At 38.2% G+C, this 15482-nt stretch overlaps 1 protein-coding gene across 3 annotated transcripts in view; it reads right to left on the reverse strand.

Moving 5' to 3' along the window:
* The window catches only part of HOMER1 (homer scaffold protein 1), a 246911-nt gene that overhangs the window by 27670 nt on the left and 203759 nt on the right, over positions 1-15482 (reverse strand). The gene's annotated exons all lie outside the window — the stretch shown is intronic.

Here is a 15482-nt window from a genome sequence, read left to right on the forward strand (position 1 = left end):
GGTACACATTTAATTAATATAAACTAAGCTAAACAAAATGTTTCCTATACTGTAATGAAAAACAAAATATTTAAGGCTACTTAATCTGATCATTTTCCCCTTTCATAGCAATACTGTGCTGCCTACATGAGGTCAAGCTTTACCTCTCTTTTCAACATTATCTTAAATTCCACTTTGACCTAAACTGGAAGACTGTTCCATGCAGATATCTCACTTTCTGTGAAGGAATATTTCCTACTCCTTTTTTAGCTTCATACCATGGCCCTATTTCTGGAACTAAAAATACTTGCCACTTGATATATTTGAACATCTATCATACCTCAGTTCTCTCCTTGTTCTCTAGAACAGTGGTTTTCAACCCAGTCTTCAGGGGCCACTTGGCAAGTCAGGATTTCAAGATATTCCCAATAAATGTATATGAGATATATTTCAAACCAAGAAGATAGTATATGCAAACCTATCTCCTACATATTCATTAGGGATATCCTGAAAACCCAATTGGTCAGGGTGTCCCTGAGGACTGGGTTGAAAATCACTGCTCTAAAATAAATATATATTTTCTATAAGTATACAGAATGATTCATCACATAAGAGTATGTATCCCTTACTATCCTGCTGTCTACAGAAAACATCCATTACAAGAAAGAAACTTCATTTAGTCTCACCTCAAAGAGTTATGGCACCGACTCTTTACTAATTTTGTAATAAGTGTCTTAAGTATGAGAAGAAATTGATAAAATCAATAAATAATGGATAGAAAGGTAGTTTTCTTTCAACTTACCTTTTTTTGTGATACAACATTTGCTCTCCATCCTAGACAGTTTTCCGAGCATAACACAGCACGTAAACTTTGATAACTTTCCTCCTGAGTGAGATATATTCCCATCTATATAAACATCACATGGTATTGGCTGTGTCACTTGATCTAAGTGTCGCTTTTCATTTGGTAGACCATCATCTTCTGTTTCGATGTTTGCAATCACTTGGGCTGACAGATACAGTCCTGTATTGGCTTGCATCTTTTCTCACTAAATCTTTAAGGTACATACCTCACTTTCCCAGTCACCTAGTCAACCACTGAACTGCAGAGTACCTCAAGGCTACGGACTTTTGTCACTTTTATTCAATCTTTTCTTAAGTCCTCTTGCCTCATTAATTCAAGCTCAAGGAATGGTTGACATTTTCTTGCTATTCCCTATAAACCCTTCTATCCCCTCTATGCTCCCCTTGCAAAGTTGCTTAGAATTGGTTGCCAACTGGTTTTCACAAAAAGCACAGTTACTTACTGCAACCGGTGTTATCCAGGTGGAGCAGGCAGATATTCTCACGTATGGGTGACGTCACCGACGAAGCCCTGGTACGGACCACTTTAAAAGTGCATCGCCACTAAGTCTTTAGAAAGTTTGCGATAGCCAGAACCGTGCATGCGCGAGTGCATTCTCGCCCGATGCAGTCGCGCAGTCCCTCAGTTAAGATAAGCCAGCTAAGAAGCCAACCTGGGGAGGAGGGTGGGTTGTGAGAATATCTGCCTGCTGTCCCTGGCTAACACCTGTTACGGTAAGTAACTGTGCTTTATCCCAGGACATCCTCTGCAGACACTTATTAATTATAGTAAATCCAAAGGAACCAATTCAATTTCTCAGTGGTGAAACAGTATCATAAAGTTGTTATAGTTTACTATCTATGGGATGTCAGATTGACCACATGAGCTTATTAGCTCATCGGGCCTTACCATTCTTCATTCATCCCTATTTAACAAGGTCTTCATCTTTTTTATCTTATTTCATCTAATAAATACTTTATAAATAGTTTAAATATTTTAAATAACTTAGCTTTTAGCAGTATACTGTGTATTATTTCATTATTCATTTATATTTATCCCAGGACAAGCAGGCAGCATATTCTCATGTATTGGTGACCTCCAAGCTAACAGAAATGGGATGGAGGGAGAGTTGGCCTTTAAGAAAATAAATTTTGTAATACAGATTGGCCGAAGTGCCCATCCCGTCTGGTGAATGACTCCAGGCAGTAGTGAGAAGTGAAGGTATGAACTGAGGATTAGGTGGCAGCTTTACAGATTTCCTCAATGGGAGTAGATCTGAGGAAAGCAACAGAAGCTGCCATAGCTCTAATTTTGTGGGCTGTGACATGACTCTCCAGTGCCAGTCCAGTCTGAGCATAACAGAACAAGATGCAGGCCGCTAGCCAGTTGAAAATCGTCCTCTTGGAAACAGGACATCCTAGTTTGTTTGGATCAAATGAGATGAACAGTTGAGGAGAAGTTTGATGTGGCTTTGTTCAATCAAGGTAAAAAACCAAAGCACGTTTACAGTCCAGAGTGTGCAAAGCAGTTTCTCCTGGATGAGAATGAGGCTTTGGAAAAAATACTGGTAGAACAATCGACTGATTTAGATGAAACTCTGAGACAACTTTCAGAAGAAACTTTGGATGTGTGTGGAGAACTACCTTGTCATGATGGAAAACAGTGAAGGGTGGATCTGCTACCAATGCTTGTAACTCACTGACCCTCCTGGCAGAAGTATGAGCAATAAGAAAAACCACTTTCCATGTGAGAAACTTGAAATGAGCTGTGGCCATTGGTTTAAATGGTGGCTTCATCAAATTGGAAAGTACCACATTAAGGTCCCAGACAACAGGTGGAGGCTTGAGAGGTGGTTTAACATTGAAAGTCCCTTCATGAATCTGGAGACCAAAGGATGAGCAGTAAGAGGTTTTCCCTCCACTGGCATGTGAAAAGCAGTAATAGCACTGAGATGGACTCTGATAAATGTAGATTTGAGTCCAGAGTCAGAGAGAGAAAGTAGATAATCCAACACCAATTCTACTGCCAAGGAAGTTGGATTGTGATGATGAAGAAGACACCAGGAAGAAAATCGAGTCCACTTTTGCTGGTAACACTGTTGAGTGGCTGGTTTCCTGGAGGCATCAAGGATTTGTTGCACAGGCTGAGAAAAATGTACATCAGAAGAAGTCAACCCGAGAAAAACCAAACTGTCAGGTGTAGTGATTGCAGGTTAGATACATAGTAGATGACAGCAGATAAAGACCCCGAATGGTCCATCCAGTCTGCCCAACCTGATTCAATTTAAATTTTTAATTTTTTTCTTCTTAGCTATTTCTGGGCAAGAATCCAAAGCTTTACCCTGTACTGTGCTTGGGTTCCAACTGCCGAAATCTCTGTTAAGACTTACTCCAGCCCATCTACACCCTCCCAGCCATTGAAGCCCTCCCTAGCCCATCCTCCACCAAACGGCCATATACAGACACAGACTGTGCAAGTCTGCCCATTACTGGCCTTAGGTCAATATTTAATATTATTTTCTGATTCTAAATCCTCTGTGTTCATCCCACGCTTCTTTGAACTCAGTCACAGTTTTACTCTCCACCACCTCTCTCGGGAGCGCATTCCAGGCATCCACTACCCTCTCCGTAAAGAAGAATTTCCTAACATTGCCCCTGAATCTACCACCCCTCAACCTCAAATTATGTCCTCTGGTTTTACCATTTTCCTTTCTCTGGAAAATATTTTGTTCTACGTTAATATCCTTCAAGTATTCGAACGTCTGAATCATATCTCCCCTGTCTCTTATTTCCTCTAGGGCAGGGGTGTCCAATGTCGGTCCTCGAGGGCCGCAGTCCAGTCGGGTTTTCAGGATTTCCCCAATGAATATGCATGAGATCTATTAGCATACAATGAAAGAAGGGAATGCAAATAGACCTCATGCATATTCATTGGGGAAATCCTGAAAATCCGACTGGACTACAGCCCTCGAGGACCGACATTGGACACCCCTGCTCTAGGGTATACATATTCAGGGCTTCCAGTCTCTCCTCATATGTCTTCTGGCGCAAGTCTCCTATCATTTTCGTCGCCCTCCTCTGGACCGCCTCAAGTCTTCTTACGTCCTTCGCCAGATACGGTCTCCAAAACTGAACACAATACTCCAAGGGGGCTTTACCAATGACCTGTACAGGGGCATCAACACCTTCTTCCTTCTACTGACTACGCCTCTCTTTATACAGCCCAGCATCCTTCTGGCAGCAGCCACTGTCTTGTCACACTGTTTTTTCGCCTTTAGATTTTCGGACACTATCACCCCAAGGTCCCTCTCCCCGTCCATGCATATCAGCTTCTCTCCTCCCAGCATATACGGTTCCTTCCTATTATTAATCCCCAAATGCATTACTCTGCATTTCTTTGCATTGAATTTTAGTTGCCAGGCATTAGACCATTCCTCTAACTTTTGCAGATCCTTTTTCATATTTCCACTCCCTCTTCGGTGTCTACTCTGTTGGGATGTAGAAGGGATTCCTGATTCTGAGTAAATAGAGTAGGAAATACTGGAAGAAGTATTGGTTCCTTAGAACTGAGCTGAAGTAGAAGGGAGAACCAATTTTGCCTGGGCCACTGTGGAGCAATGAAGATCATGGTGGCTGCCTCTCGTCTGAGTTTGATTAGAGTTCTCAACATGAGAGGGACTGGAGGAAATGCACACAAAAACAGGCCTGTCCAATCCAGGAGAAAAGCATCTGCTTCCAGATGGAGAGGAGATTAAAGTCTGGAGCAAAACTGGGGCAACTGGTGATTGTGAGGTGCCATAAACAAGTCTACCTGTGGAGTGCCCCATTGAGCAAAGATGGACTGGAGAGTTGAGAGTCCATTCATGAGGCTGAAGAATTCTGCTGAGGTTGTCTGCTAGGGAATTCTTCTCCCCCTGAATGTAGATAGCTTTTAAGAAAAGGTTGCGAGCTGTCGCCCAAGTTTAGATTGTCCATGCGAAGGAGGAGTATTTTGGAGGAGTATTTTGGGGCAGAGAAGATGATGGAAGGCCTTGAGGGTATAAAACATTGCTCTGAGCTCCAGGAAATAGATGTGAAATTTTCATTCCCTGGCAGTCCAAAGACCCTGAGTCTGAAGATCGTCCATATGTGTCCCCATGCAAGGGGATGCATCCGTCATGATGACCTTGAGATGAGGGGGTAAGTGGAATAGGAGACCTGTGGAGAGATTTGAGGAGGTCATCCACCACTGAAGCGACTGCAGGAGAGATGATGTTACAGATATATGCTATGAGAGATGATCCGTCGCTTGCAACCACTGATATGGAAGGGTCCACTGAAGAGTGCGAAGGTGAAGTCTTGCCAGTGGAGTGACACGAACAGTGGAAGCCATGTGGCCTAGCAGGACCATCATGTGTCTTGCTGAGAGGTACTGTAGAGGAAGTAGCTGCTGACAAAGGTGAGCCTGAAGGCGATCCTGAGGAAGAAATGCTCTCATGAGAATGGTGTCTAGGATTGTCCCAATGAACTGCAAACGTTGAGTTGGAAGGAGATATGATTTGGGGAAGTTGACTTCGAATCTTAGAATCTGAAGAAAAGAAGTGATCTGAGATGTTGCTTGGACCACTTCCTGAGAAGATACAGCCTTGATCAACCAGTCGTCCAGTTAAGGAAAAACTTGAAGGCCATGTGATCGTAGAGATGCAGCCACAACAATCAGGCACTTCATGAAGACTCCGGGAGAAGATGCCAGGATGAAGGGAAGCACCTTGTATTGATAATGACAGCGATTGATTTGGAAACGGAAATACTTTCTGGAAGCCGGATGAATTGGGATATGCGTGTAGGCTTCCTTGAGATCTAGGGAGCATAGTCAGTCATTCTGATTGAGGAGAGGATAAAACAGGGTGAGGGATAGCATCCTGAATTTCTCCTTGTCTAGAAATTTGTTGAGAGCACTGAGATCCAGGATGGGTCTCAATCCTCCGGTCTTCTTGGGAACTAAGAAGTAATGGGAGTAAAAACCCTGCTTCTGCTGAGAGAGAAAAACTTCCTCGATGGCATTCAGCAGGAGAAGGGATTGAACCTCCTGCAGAAGAAGGGAGGACTGTGCAGGGTCCAAAGCAGACTCTATTGGAGGATGGTCTGGTGGCAGGGTGTGAAAATTGAGTGTAACCCTGACGGATGATGTTGAGGACCCAGAGATCTGATGTTATGAGCTCCCAGCGATCTATGAAGAACTGAAGACGGTCTCCGATGGGTTGAGGCATAGGCTATAGAATGTTGGTATTGGCTATGCTCTGAAGGAACACGTCAAAAAGGCTGTGGTGATTTTTGAGGAGTAGCCTGTTGTTTCTGCTATTGTTGACATGGTTGCTGCTGTTGCCTCTGTCTCCTGGGTTGAGACTGGGGTTGAGCCATAGGTTTTGCATCAAACCTTCTTTGAGAGGAAGAAGCTGGTTTGAAGGGATGAGAAAGTGGAGGCTTCCTTTTGGGCTTTACCAGACTGTCCCACCTGGTCTTGTGTGCAGTAGTCGTATCCATAGAAGCACCAAAAAGTTCATCCCCCAAACAAGGTGCATTTGCTAGCCGGTCCTGGTGGTTAATGTCAAGCTCAGACACCCAAAGCCAGGCAAGGCGTCTCATAGCAACAGACATTACTGCCGTACGACAGGTAAGCTCAAAGGTGTCATAGATGGATCTAACCATGCACTTGCGGAGATGGAGCAAGTCAGAAATAAAATGTTGAAAAGCAGGGAGCTTACGGTCCGGGAGGTATTTCTGGAATGTGGCCACTTGTTTTACCAGATGCTTCATATAGAAGGAAAAATAGAAAGTGTAATTACCAGACCGGTTGGATAACATGGCATTTTGATATAGACGTTTGCCAAACCGGTCCATGGCCTTGCCCTCTCTACCAGGAGGTACAGAGGCATAAATACTCGCCCCCAAAGATTTATTTAATGTGGATTCTACTAGAAGAGACTCATGTGGAAGCTGAGGTTTATCAAAATCTGGAATAGGCACCACTCTATCAAGTGAGTCTAACTTGCGAGGAGCAACCGGGATGGTAAGCATGGTTTCCAAGTTTTCATAAAAAGTTTCCCTGAGAATATTATGGAGGGGAAGTTTAAGAAACTCCTTGGGTGGCTGATCATAGTCCAGGGCCTCCAGGCATTGCTTAGATTTTTTAGAAACTGCCTCTAAGGGGATAGATAATGTCTCAGACATCTCCCTGAGAAATTGGTAAAAAAAAAAAAAGCTTTTTCAGATGATACAGGAGCCTCTTGAGAAGAATGGCGAGTAGAGTCTTCTTCTGAAGACCCCTCCTCTTCAGAGAGCAGAGGTTTTTGATCAGAATTCCCCCAGAGATCTGAATTCCTAGTAGTTCGGGGTCGATGTTGAACAGATGGTACCGAAGTCTCCAGATGTTTTGACTTCCGTAAAGCCTTTCCAGATCGCACTGACGTCGATTCAGGTAACGTTTGTGTGGAAGATGAACAGCGTCGACGAGACTTTGGTATCGGTTCCCACACCAGAAGTGGTGCCGCTACAGGGGACTCTTGAGCAGTGCAACCGGTGTCGATGGCTCAGATTGGACCGGCATCGGAGCAGTCGATGTTGACATGGGAGTTGGCATAAGCAGCTGAAACTGCTCTTAATTCCTCAAGTAGCAATTCTCTAATGTGCTGCTTGAGAGTAAGCACCGGTACCGCTGGCTTTTTAGCCGGTAACTTCTGTGCGGCGCTACGTTCCAGCGATAAGGAGGCCGATGTCGAGGCAGAGCGCTTTTTGGGTCTCCTTGAGGTCAGCAGGACTTGACTCACTGCTGCAGTGACCTGAGGACCCAAAGGAGCAGGGGAAGGCTTCTTAGCTGGCTTTCCCATTGTATGCGACACCGAAGATGGCTCTCCCGATGTTGAGAGTTGTCAATTTAGACGGTACTGCCGATACTGAGACTGATGTCGAGTCTCCTTCCAGGCTGGCACCGAAAAGGAGTCTTTGTTGGATGAGGCAATTCTTAAGTGTCCTCTTCTGAAGCAACGAGCAGCGGGAACAAGTCTCTGGATGGTGTTCAGGGCCCAGACACTGGAGACACCAGCGGTGTGGATCAGTTATTGAAATGGGGTGAGCACAACGTCCACACTTTTTAAAGCCTGTTTGCGGACGGGACATTGACAGGAACACGGCCTCGGCAAAATCAAAGTCCGTTGCCAAGATGGAAGAGGAGGCCCCACCGGGCTGAACCTGCGAAAGGGAAAAAGTAAAAATTTTTACTTACATTTTTTTGAAAACCAAGAAACAAAGAAACAAAAACTGACTAAAAAGTCAGTGAACCACGAGAGCGGGAAGGCAGCAGAAAAAAAATTTCAACAATCGTTGAAAAGAAACGTCTTCTTAGCTCCACAGAATCTAAGAAACTGAGGGACTGCACGACCACATCTGACGGGAAGGCACTCATGCATGCACGGTTCGGGCTCTCGCAAACTTTCTAAAGGCTTAAAGTGGCGATGCACTTTTAAAGTAGTCCGTACCAGGGCTTCGTTGGTGATGTCACCCATAAGTGAGAATATGCTGCCTGCTTGTCCTGGGATAATAGGCTTATCCTAAATAAAGGAAATACGGATGCCTGTTAGTTCACAGGTACCCTCTCAAAACCCATCAAGCCACTTTAACTCGTCGGCAATAAAATCACACCAATGGACAGCTTCTGCTACCTCAACGTAATCTTGGACTCCAAACTTTCTTTCCTTCCCCAGATTTCTGCCTTAACCAAGGCAAATTTCTCCGCCTTTCACCAACTACATTCAATCCATGCCCTAATCCATTCTTTTTTTGTTTCAAGATTAGATTATTGCAACATTATCTATACAGATATTCTAGACTACACTATTAAAAAACTGCAAACTAGGGGGGCGTGGCTTAGCGCGAGCACGGATGGAGGTGTGATCCTGAAGCTCCTCACCATCCAGGCAATGAAATAAAGAAAAAAATTATTTTTCCTTCAAATAATTGTATAAAAAATATATAAACGGAAAGCTGAATAAAAGATACAAAACAAAATCCTAAATTGCGGTATTTGAAGAAGGGTATGTGCAGACAGGAGACGGAAAAGCGGAGTGCCGTTTGAGCTGACGGTTACAAAGAATTGAATACAGCGCTGAGGTATATGTTTATATTCTGACCAGATATAACAAGAAGCTGAAGAGAATCGGGAAAGCAGTCTGTGTTTTCGGAGGTTTTAGAGTGGCTTGAAAGCAGTGCTGAGACTGAGAGACGAACGTGAACTGAAATTAAAAAAAAAAAAAAGCTGAAGGAAGTTGGTAAGCAAAGAGCTGTCAGTGTCGGCGATTTCAAGAGACTATGAGATATAAGTTTGATTGAGAAAATGTAAAGAATGGATATGTTCTGATAAAATATAACTAAAGAAAAAAAAAAAAAGCTGAATTGATATATTTGAAGCGCGATTTGTGCTGATGAGAGTCGGGAAGGCATAGAACCGTTTGTGCTGGCGGTTTATTGAAGTTTGAATGCTGAAACAGCATGGTAGATGCGATTGAACAGTTTGGCGAAATAGAAAAAAAAAGAGGAGAAAAGTTTTTATTCTGAACAAATATATATTGAAACAGAAAAAAAAGAGGAAGCTGTGAAAAGTCAGGAAAGCTGAGAACTGTCTGTATTTCAACTGATTCGGGAGACTTTGGAGCAGTACTGATGCTGATGAATGTGAAAGACCAGATAATCAGATTGTGATCCGATTAAAAATAGACAAAAAAAAAAAAAAAAAAAAGATAACCTGAATTGCGGCAGTTGAAGTGAGATAAGTGCAGACAAGAAACGGGAAGGAAGAGAACCATTTGTGATTTTGACGGTTTCATTGAACTTGAATGCAGCGTTGAAACCGCGAAGTACAAGTGAAAGATCAGATTGATTGGAAAAATTGTGAAAAAGGAATTTGTGTTCTGACCAGCTATATTGAACAAAAAAAAAAAAAAAGATTATTCTTTGAAAAAAAAAAAAAGGGGATTAAAAAAAGAGAGAGAAGGACTTGCATTTTCTCTCAGAAATCGGGTGCTGAAGCACTGAAGACAAATAAATGTCAGCTTACTAATAATAAATAAATAAATACTGAATATCACTTTCCTCTGGCAAAGCTGCGATTGGGCTTGTGAGAGAGGAGACAGAGAAAAGGTTCAACGGAACTTTTTAAAAAAAACTGAAACAGCAAGACATTGAGGAATTTGAGAGACACTGAGAAAAAACAGAAGAAAATTGCTTAAAGTTGGTCAAAATAGGAAAAATAACTCTAAAAAAGTGTTACTCTCCTTAATCAGAGCTGCGATTGGGCTTGTAAGAGGAGGGAAAAAAAGAGTTCCCCTATATCATTGAAAAAGTGAGAAAAGAATTTTCAAACTAACATAGATAAAGGAAAAAGAAAAGAGCATAAAAAGAAAAATTTCTAATTCAAATATATAACAAAATCTTGGAAGAAAAGAGATTAAAAACCTAAGAATACCAAATCTAAAAGATTTAAATACAAGAAATAATAATAACCAAGAAAAAGAAAAAGAGAACAATAACATGGCAAGTACCAGACAAAACAAAAATGAGGCTGGTACATCTGCAAAAAGACAGAAACAAGAACAAATAACACCAAGCAAGATACCACTTCCTATCGAAGAATCAGACACATTAAGCAAAGCTGAAGTCATGGAAGAATTAAAACAAATCAAACAAATGCTGAAAGAAACTATTACTAATATGTCTGAAATGAAAGAAGAAATTTTAAATATACATAGACAAATGGAAGTTAACAACAAAAGAACAACTGAACTAGAATCAAAAATGGAAACTATAGAATGTGAATCAAAAAGATGTAAAAACGACAACCTGGAATTAAATAAATTAAAAGATCAACTGGAGGATTACGAGAATAGAGGAAGAAGAAAGAACATCAAACTCTTCGGAATACAAGAAAATTTAGAGGGAAAAAATACTATCCTTTTCCTTGAAAATTTAATTCCAAAAATTCTACAATTAGACTTGAAACAAACAATTGAAATTGAAAGGGCGCATAGAATCCCAATAAAAAATTTAGAAAATAAAAACAGACCAAGACCAATCATCTTCAAAATGTTGAGATACCAACAAGCGCTAGAGATACTAAATGCTGCAAAAAAAGATAAAAACTTAAATTATAAAGGATCAAGATTATGGTTTTTACCAGATTTCGCCAAAAACACAGCAACTAAAAGGAAAAGACTACTAGATATGAGACCTCTACTCAAAGAAAAAGGATTTAAATATGGTCTATACTATCCAGCGAAAATGAGAGTGTCATCTGGAGACAAATCGTTATATTTTGAGGATCCCGAAAAACTAAAAGAGTTTCTTTCTAAACCTGAACCTATGATATATTAACATAATATATTAAGAAGATTTTGAAGACTCTATGAAAAATTAGGAAATATAACATATCGAAACATTTGAAGAAATGGAGGAAAACAATACAAAGAAAAGACAATAATAATTATATGAAAGAAAGAACAGAATATATGAAAATTATTAAATAATACACTGCATATAAGTTTAAAATAATTATATGTTGAAATCATAATACTAAGGAAATACAAATTAACATATTGTTAAATGGAAAATGATACATTAATAAAATGTTATGGAAAATGATTAAATAAATATAAAAGATCAATATAGATAGATAGAAGGGAAATTTGTTTAAACAATTAAATATTGATTGCCTGGAATGGGGAGAATGTTAGGATTATAGTTCCAATGTGTATCCTTAAGCAGCCAATGTATTGGGTGGGAAAGGGAGGGATAAGAAGAAAATTTATTAGAATAATTAAGGGAGATACATTAGGGTTAAATATGTGTGTCATGAAGAAAATTTTTTGGTTATTAAATATGAAAGAGGAGAGGAAGAATAAGATAATGAAAAATATAAAAATATATAATGTCTTTTAAAATATATTCAATCAACGTCAATGGCCTGAATCACGTAATTAAAAGGAAAAAAATATTAACATTTTTAAAAAAACAAAATGCAGATATTTACTGTCTGCAAGAGACCCATCTTAATATGAAGGAATCACAGAAATTATCAGGTGGATGGATAAAAGAATGTTTTTTTGCTCCAGCAGTGGGTAAAAAAGCAGGGGTTGCAATCCTTATAAATAAAAAATGTATGGCCAATATAAAGGTAAAAAATTCAGATCCACATGGAAGATGGATACATATCGATATAGGTATGGGAAATGATACCCTGACGTTATTTAATATATATGCCCCTAATTCGAATCAATCAGAATTTTTCAAAAAGCTACAAAATATGTTATTACCACTGGCTGCCTCTAATTTAGTGGTGGCTGGAGATTTTAATGCTGTAATGGATCCATTATTGGATAAAAAACCAGGTAAAAATATTAAATCTTTAGGTCTAGACAACTTAGTTCAATCATGTGATTTGAAAGATATATGGCGTATTCTTCATTTTAATGATCAGGAGTATTCATTTTGTTCACAGGTTCATAAATCATTTTCAAGAATAGATTATATTTTTGTTTCAACAAATAAAGTGCAACAAGTGATTAAAGCCTCCATTGATCCTATTATCATTTCGGATCATGCGGGAATATGGATAGAATTACAATTAGATCAATTAGAAAATAATAGACCTCTTTGGAGATTTGATAATACATTGCTTGTGGATGACAAATTTTTAGAAAATTTTAAAACACAAATTAATGAATTTTTTCAAATAAATTTAGTGGAAGATACATCTATAGAGAATGTATGGGATGCATTTAAAGCAACTATGAGGGGTAATATCATATCATATTCAGCTTTTATTAGGAAACAAATTAAAAAACAATATATAGAATTAGAAAAAGAAATAAAAATATTAGAAGATAAATTGATAAGTAAATGGGAATATGAAGTTTTGCAAGCTCTTTTGAAAGTAAAAGGTAAATATAATGAATTAACTTCAAAAATGATAAGAAAAGATTTGTTTTCCAAGCAAACGGTGTATTATGGAAGTTCTAATAAGGCGGGAAAATTATTAGCAAATTATCTTAAGGCAAAAAAAAGAAGAACTAATATTAATGGAATAAAAGATGATAATGGTATAATAACAAATCAAACAAATATAATATTAAAACAATTTTTAAATTTTTATAAGGATCTATATTCTTCCGAACCTTATTTGGAGAAACAAAAAGATGGAAAAAAATTTTTAGATTTAATAAATGGACCTAAGATTCCTGATCATATAAAACGAAGTTTAGAAGAACCTATATCATTAAAAGAATTAGAAACAGCATTGAGATCTCTTAGAGTTGGATCCGCTCCAGGTGGTGATGGTTACACAGTAGAATTTTATAAAACATTTCAAAATATCCTCTCCCCACATTTATTAAAATTATATCAGACACAACTTATAAAAGGTAATATAAAAGGTACTATGGCTGAATCAATAATAATTGTTTTACCTAAGCCAAATAAAGATCCTACTTTGGTTTCAAACTACAGGCCTATATCTTTGATAAACGTTGATAATAAACTTTTGGCGAAAATTTTGGCTTTAAGATTAGCCAAAGCTCTCCCACATATTATAGATATGCATCAAACGGGTTTCGTTGCTAAAAGACATTCCTCCAATAACTCTAGACTATTATTTCACATGCTAAACTTATCAAAAAAAATGGATGAACCGACATTTACAGTTTCATTAGATGCCGAGAAAGCATTTGATAGGGTAGAATGGAATTTTATGTATCAGGCTTTAGAATGGTTTGGTATAGGTTCTGGATTTATACAAATGGTAAAAACACTGTATAGCTTCCCGATTGCAAGATTAAATATTAATAATAAGATATCTGATGGTTTTCAATTGCAGAGGGGAGTTAGACAAGGTTGTCCTTTATCTCCTTTGTTATTTGATGTTGTATTAGAACCCTTATTGTTAGCAATACAGCAAACGAGGGAGATACAAGGAATTCCATATTCAGATATGGAATATAAAATTTCGGCTTATGCTGATGATATTTTACTTTATTTGAGAAATCCAGAGTCTACCTTATCTTCTTTATTGGAATTAATTGATAAGTTTGGAAAATTTTCAGGTTATAAAATTAATTGGAATAAATCTGAAATTATACCCTTGAATGTTTACTGTGTAAAAGGATTATTTGATACTTTTCCATTTATATGGAAAGAAGAAGGATTTAAATATCTAGGCATTCAAGTTAAAAAAACAATTGAAGATACAGTAAAAGAAAATGAAAAATTTGTATTGAAAAGAGTTACAGAGTTATGTGAGCAATGGAACCCATTACATATTTCTTGGTGGGGAAGAGTTCAAACTATTAAAATGATGATGTTGCCTGTGGTTTGCTACCAAATGAGTATGATACCTATTTATTTTCAGGGGTCCTTTTATAAGAAGCTTAATAGAATTTTAACAAAATTTCTTTGGCTTGGTAAAACACCTAGAATAGCTTTAGTAACCTTACAAAAATCAATTAAGGAGGGAGGGGTAAATTTTCCAAATTTCTATAGGTACCATCAAGCCTATATTCTACGTCAGGGTATGTATTGGATCCTCCCAGAACTTATAGATAATGCACCAGATTGGTTATATTTGGAATGGCGCCTTATGTTTCCCCTAAATTTAGTTCATTTACCAAGTATTAATATACCTAAAAGATACAAAGAAAATAAAATAATAATGGATACTTGGAAAACATTGAGATTTATTGATAAATTAACACCCATCCCAATATATAAATCAACTAATCAATCCATATGGATAAACTCCAAGATCAAAGTAGGCGGAGCCCAAATCCTTTGGAAGAACTGGATTATTGCAGGAATTAGATCTCTAGATGATATCATTTCAGAAGGTAAACTGCTGGATTTTTCACAATTGCAACATAGATTTGGTCTTAATAAAACACAAAGTTTTAAATGGTTGCAATTGAAGCAGGCCATTCAGGTTGGGTTCCCTGAATGGAAATCATTAAACAATCAATATAGTTTAAAGTTCTTATGCTTTAAAGCAGACTTCCTGGGACATCAAGCCGCATTGTGGTATAAATTAATATCTGGATATTTGAATAAAAAACCAAAAAATGGTCTAAGAGACATTTGGAGCATTGAGATTGGACATCAAATTAATGCATCTCAATGGCCACTGATTTGGTCTTGGAGAATGGGATGTACAGTGTCAGCATCTATGAGACAAACATGGTTCTTTTTATTACATAGAGCTTTTTGGACCCCTACTCGTTTACAAAAACTAGACAGTTCTAAGTCTAATAGATGCTGGCACTGTAATCTAGAACCAGGGACATTAGATCATTTATTATATTACTGTCCTTATATTAAAATATTTTGGAATTCAATTTGGCCACAAATTAATAAATTAATGGAAAATCATATTGCAATATCATATGATACAATTTTATTTGGAACAATGATGAGAAAAAAAAGTCAAATTTCACCAGAAAATAATAAACTTTTATTAATTATGACAGGGGTTGCCATTCAACATATAACTAACAATTGGAAAAATTACAACAACCTAAACTACACATTTTGGTGGAATACAATATGCCATGTTTTTAAAATGGAAAGAACAATATCAATACAAAAGGGGA

The sequence above is a fragment of the Geotrypetes seraphini genome, chromosome 1, assembly GCF_902459505.1.
Source record: "Geotrypetes seraphini chromosome 1, aGeoSer1.1, whole genome shotgun sequence".
NCBI lineage: Eukaryota > Metazoa > Chordata > Amphibia > Gymnophiona > Dermophiidae > Geotrypetes > Geotrypetes seraphini.